Here is a 6,365-nt window from a genome sequence, read left to right as displayed (position 1 = left end):
CATCTTTACCATGTTGTTACCTTGTTACCTATTTTTATTTTTTAAATTTTTTAATTTCTTTTCAGCGTAACAGTATTCATTGTTGTTTGCACCACACCCAGTGCTCCATGCAATCCGTGCCCTCCCTAATACCCACCACCTGGTTCCCCCAACCTCCCACCCCCTGCCCCCTTCAAAACCCTCAGATTGTTTTTCAGAGTCCATAGTCTCTCATGGTTCACCTCCCCTTCCAATTTCCCTCAACTCCCTTCTCCTCTCCATCTCCCCTTGTCCTCCATGTTATTTGTTATGCTCGACAAATAAGTGAAACCATATGATAATTGACTCTCTCTGCTTGACTTATTTCACTCAGCATAATCTCTTCCAGTCCCATCCATGTTGCTACAAAAGTTGGGTATTCATCCTTTCTGAGGCATAATACTCTATAGTGTATATGGACCACATCTTCCTTATCCATTCATCCTTTGAAGGGCATCTTGGTTCTTTCCACAGTTTGGCGACTGTGGCCATTGTTGCTATGAACATTGGGGTACAGATGGCCCTTCTTTTCACCTATTTTTAGCATGCTTGGGCATGGTGAAGAGTATCAGGAAAGGAATTTTAAGTAGGGAACTCAACTGAGATCACGTGAATTTTCTTTCAGTTAGGGTACATATAATTTTAAAGATTTTATTTATTTACTTGAGAGAGAGCATGAGCATGGGGGAGGGGGGGGAGGGAGGAGCAGACTTTCTGCTGAGCAGGGAGCCTGATTCTAGGCTTCATCCCAAGACCCAGGGATCATGACTTGAGCTGAAGGCAGATGCTTAACCAACTTAGCCACTCAGGTGCCCTTAGGGCACATATTTTGATGCTAATCTGAACAAGAATTCCTGTGCTGTTTGAGAGCAAATACATAAAAAACTGTTATTGGTTCTCTTTTTGGGACTTTCGAAGATCATGGAGCAAATTGCAGATTTGAACAAATCAGAGCAAAACAAAACAGAATTTCTGTATTCAACAAGCTTTCCATAAAGTCTCAATACCAGAGAAAGGAAGGAAATTACTGCTGAGAGTTTCACTCAACACATTTGACCAACTAGTCAAATAATCTGATCTTTCCAGAAAAGAGACATGTCATAACCATAAGGTGAAATTTCCTAAGTCCCTCATGTTGCAGAAGAAATGGGATAAGGGAAACGGGACAGAGATTAGGGTGAACATGGGCAAGGTAAAATGAAGGATATAATACTTCCACCAAGAAATTGGGAATACTTGAAGGGCCGTCCAGGAAAGAGGTTAGAACAGACCTCTTTTGAGAAGATCTCTGATAACTAATCATAGACTTCCACATAAAAAATGCAGAATATGAGGACACAAGAGCTGAGATAGAGGGAGTAAGACAATGAAAATATGAAAAAAAAAAAAAAAGGATAATATGCTTTGGGAAGGGTATACCTCCTTCTGCAGTTAATCCTAAAAGATGAGATAGAATAGGTGTAATATTCTCTTTCCTCAATTCTGCTTGTCCCTGATAATCTGACAGTACCTCCAAATTGTAATTTATAAGTTATTCTTAATGTTAATAATCACCATCATCATGAATATAATTATACTGAGTTTCTACTTTTTTTTTCTTTTTAAAGATTTTATTTTTTATTTGACAGACAGAGATCACAAGTAGGCAGAGAGAGAGGAGGAAGCAGGCTCCCCACTTAGCAGAGAGCCCAATGTGGGGCTCGATCCCATGACCCTGAGATCATGACCTGAGCCGAAGACAGAGACTTTAACCCACTGAGCCACCCAGGCGCTCCTGAGTTTCTACTGTTTTAAAATGCTTTCTGAATCATGCTTAATGAAATGCATTAAGTAAGCTGGTATTAACTGCATATTGAAGTGAAGTTAAAATTTTTGGTTCACTGCATTGTATTCTATTATAACCAGCTAACATCTTCAGCCAAGCAAATCTCAGAACAGTTCATAAGTAGATTCTTCAGGAAGAAGAGTCAGGGGCCAATTCAGCCCAGGCCCTGTTTTCAAAACCAGCCCATTTGTGGTGTAATGTGTCTAAACTTCCTTCAGATGAGAACAGAAAACTGGTAAAGAAAACCTGCTAAGTGAATGAGGGGGTCTAGGTGGGAATGGAGCTGGGGAAAAGATCACTGTTACCAAATTTGGTTGCCTGAGTCAAAGGAAGCAAAATGAGAGAGAAATTTCCTGGCATGTAGAGACAAAGTTTGGCAATATTTGATTGATACAAACAGCTTTGCCAAATTGTCAGGCCTTTCAATAAATGTTCCAAAAAGACACTGAATTTAAAAACTAGAGCAATTTATCAGAGTGGCATATTTCCCACTCGATCACACTCTATATTAATGTTCTAAAATATGGACAATTAAAAAGGAAATTTTTTCTTACTTTTCATTTTACTTCAAATAATTTTCAAGAGCCAGTTCTTAACTAAAAACAGCTGTATCTTCAAGTCCCAATCATTATTATGGAATGATTTCTAAGAGTGCTTTGATTACTTTAATGTGGTTTAATTTTGAACATTCTAGTAAAATCTTAAATAGTACACAAATGGAAAAGCCTACTCAGTCTTTAAAAAGCCTTTAAGAGCATATTTTTCATTTCTTTCCTTATTCACATCTTTCGTTCATATTGAAATTCCTGAATTAATTTAGGGCATTTTCCACCAAATCACTTTCTTCATGGTCTTCTGTATAGAAGACATGAGATCAGATGTTTTAGTCAGCAAATGCATGTTAAGTATACTCTTTTAGGCTGAAACTACCTGATAATGGCATGAGAGTAAAAAGATATATTATCTTCTTAGTTGCAAGGGAAACTGAAAAGTGGGGGGAGAAATCATATGATTAATCTACTACTGATGTTCTCTCTCTGATACAACTAGTGTCAAGTGGCCAAAAAAGTTGTTTTAGTTTTTTTTTTTTTCCTTTTTTTTCTCTAAATACATATAAAGAGAGGACAACATGATATAGTGAAAGAACATGTTTGGAGTTACACTGAGGACTAAATGTGGTTGATCCCACCCATGTTGTGGGGAAGATAATTATCAGAGGTAATGCCTTTTATTTTTTTTTAATAAAATGGGAATAAGTCCAGTATTTCAAGGTACTTCTGAGGGTTAGAAAGAGTGAAGTGATAGTGGCACATTACTGTTTATTATCCAACAGGAACATAGCAAAAAAAATAATAATACATTAAAAAAAGGATAATACCGGGGCACCTGGGTGGCTCAGTGGGTTAAAGTCTCTGCCTTTGGCTCAGGTCATGATCCAAGAATCCTGGGATGGAGCCCTGCATCTGTGTTTTGCTCTCTGCTCAGCAGGGAGCCTGCTTCCCTCTCTCTCTGCCTGCCTTTCTGCCTACTTGTGGTCTCTGTCTTTCAAATAAATAAATAAAATCTTAAAAAAAAAAAGGATAATACCAAAAAGAAAAATTCAGTAAAAGGAAGGTTTAATTGTATTATCAAAAATCCCCTTAAATAGTGCTTTATTTAGTCCTAAAGAAGTTTGTATCTTCTGACTTACTTGTAACTGATGCTGAGCTATCCAGAATTCATTAAAACTACCATTTCTTCTTGATGACTCAGTGAATACCTTTTCTTTGTTTCACTAGGGAAGTTATTCACAGTTCCTGCCAGTTCACAGCCCTTGTTGGGCTTCTCCTGAGCATAACCCCACTAAAAGGACAATCTTCTGTGGACTACCATGGAATGAAAAATGTCTAGTTCATAAATCATTGTGTTTCACAGCAAAATTTCCTTATAAAAAACGTTTAAGGGCTCCTGGGTGGCTCAGTTGATTAAGTATCTGCCTTAGGCTCAGGTCATGATCTCCAGGTCCTGGGATCCAGCCCCACATGGACTCCCTGCTCAGTGGGGAGCCTGCTTCTCTCTCTCCCTCTGCTCCTCTCCCCTGCTCATGCACTAGGTATGCAGGAACACCCCCCCACCTCTCAAATAAATAAATACATACATACATACATACATTTCTTTAAAAATGTGAAAGTGAGATATAAATAAGAAATATATTTGATATTTTTCTCAAAGCCTGGCTCAGACCACTAAAAACCCTTATAATTTATTGAGTGATAGAGTGAAAGAGTAATTTTTTGTTGTTGTTATTCATAATGACCCCCTTTCAACTATACCTAAATTTATGTTAATGAAGTGACTCTTGATGGCTTCCTAGTAAGAGTCAAGATAGGGGCTGGTTACCATAGGAATTAACTAAGTGATTAGAGGGTTGGGACTTTCAGTCCCACTGCCCCCCAACCTCCAGGAGAAGAGCAGGGATGGGGATTTAGTCAATCACTGGTGAACAATGATAAAATCAACCATGCCTATGTAATGGAAACTCCATCGAAACCCTAAATGAAGGAGTTCAGAGACTTTTCAGTATGAACATATCCACATGCTAAGGGGCTGACACACTCCAAACTCCATGGAGACAGAAGCTCTTGCACTAAGGGCACTTTCATACTTCACCCTATGTAGCTCATTGTTCATTTGTATCCTTTGTAATATCCTTCATAATAAACCAGTAATAATTAATAAAATAGTTCCCTGGGTTCTGTTAGCCATTACTGCAAATTGTCAAACCTCAGGAGGGGGTTGTGGGAATTCTTGATTTGTAGCCAAGCTGGACAGAAATATGAGTAACATAGGGACCTAGTACTTGTGATTGGTGTCTGCACTGGGGACAGTCTTGTAGGATCGAGCCTTACTTGTGGGGTCCCTACTAAATCTGGGTAGTTACTGTCATAACTGAATTAAATTCTAGGACTCCCACTTCACATCTGCAGGGAATTGGAGACCTGCTCTACTCAGTTGGAGGACACGTTTAGTTTCATACTGCTGTGAGGAAACAGTTGTCCTTTAAGGAGGGTCTGAAGTTAATCTAGAACTCACAATTTTTACCCATTAAAATGTATGCATTTGAATTGCTTTCTAAATGGTATAGCATCTGGGTTATTAGGAAAGTCTTCTAGAATAGGTTTAAGAAAGTTCCTCAAGCAAGTAATAAGGAACTTTATTTCTTTTGTTCTCTAAAGCAGTCCCAAAGAACTTCATGCATGTCATGCATATACCCAATAGACACACAGAAACATTCACATGCATATAAAAGACCAGTAAAATAGCAGAACCATCAGTTCCCTGTCTAGAAAAAGCTCATTATCAATATAATTACAAGGTGCAGTTTATGTATGTATGTATGTATGTATGAAAAGAAGGTGGCCAAAAAATTTCAAAATTAAGATGAACATTTGAAAAAGATTTATTATATTCTTTATTATTAAAAATATGTAACTTTTCTGTACTTTTCTATGTCATTAATAATGGTATAAAGTCATTGCACTGAGCATTATTAAATATAATTTAAGGGGCACCTGGGTGGCTCAGTGGGTTAAAGCCTCTGCCTTCAGCTCAGGTCATGATCCCAGGGTCCTGGGATCAAGCCCCACTTCGGGCTCTCTGCTCAGCAGGGAGCCTGCTTCCTCCTCTCTCTCTGCCTGCCTCTCGGCCTACTTGTGATCTCTCTCTGTCAAATAAATAAATAAAACCTTAAAAAAATGTAATTTAAGTGACAACCAAAATATTTGGTGTCATTAAAAAATAAAATAATTTCATATATTAATAAAGGTAAATTTATTTAAAATATTTTAAATATTCTTTAACTCATCCTTATGAAATTTCTATTTGAGAATGTTCTGTAATATACAAAAATATTTGTTCCACTCTGTGTTTGTGTGTGTGTGTGTGTGTGTGTGTACATATAAAACAAATAAATACAATCCCTACCTTGGGAGTCCAATCTTTGTTTTGTTTTTGGTTTTGTGGTTGTTTCCATTATTGCTTGTTGTGCAATTGTGAAAGTTTGAAAACCACCATTCAAGCATGCCCAAGAAAAATTATTCAGTAGGATAAACTTTACCAACCATACTCAATTTTTATTATATTTTTAGAAGAATAAATGTTTTATATTTTATGATATTTGGAAAATTAAAATATTAACTATTCAAAATATAAATAAGTTAATTTTAAAAGTCAGAAGGACTTTGTAGGAAAGAAAATCAACTTGTTTCTATTTGTCCAAATTTTCATGAAATATTAACTCCTAAATTTAAAGGTTGTCTACAGAGAACCTATAATTTAATCTTTCATCACATTCAAGATTTCCCTCTACAGCATTCCTAATATTCAACATTTAGAACTATTTTGTCATTATTATTCAGTCCCAGGAGGTCTTTTCCTTGCCAAGCAACTGCTTTTATAGCATTAGATAGCTCTAATCATTAGACTCTTTTTCATAATTGAAATTTATGTCCCTTTCTTCTTGGTCCTATTTATGTTCTCCAGA

This window comes from Lutra lutra, chromosome 7 (genome assembly GCF_902655055.1).
Source record: "Lutra lutra chromosome 7, mLutLut1.2, whole genome shotgun sequence".
Classification (NCBI taxonomy): domain Eukaryota; kingdom Metazoa; phylum Chordata; class Mammalia; order Carnivora; family Mustelidae; genus Lutra; species Lutra lutra.
The sequence above is the reverse complement of the archived record's forward strand: the minus strand, read 5'-3'. Positions refer to the sequence as shown.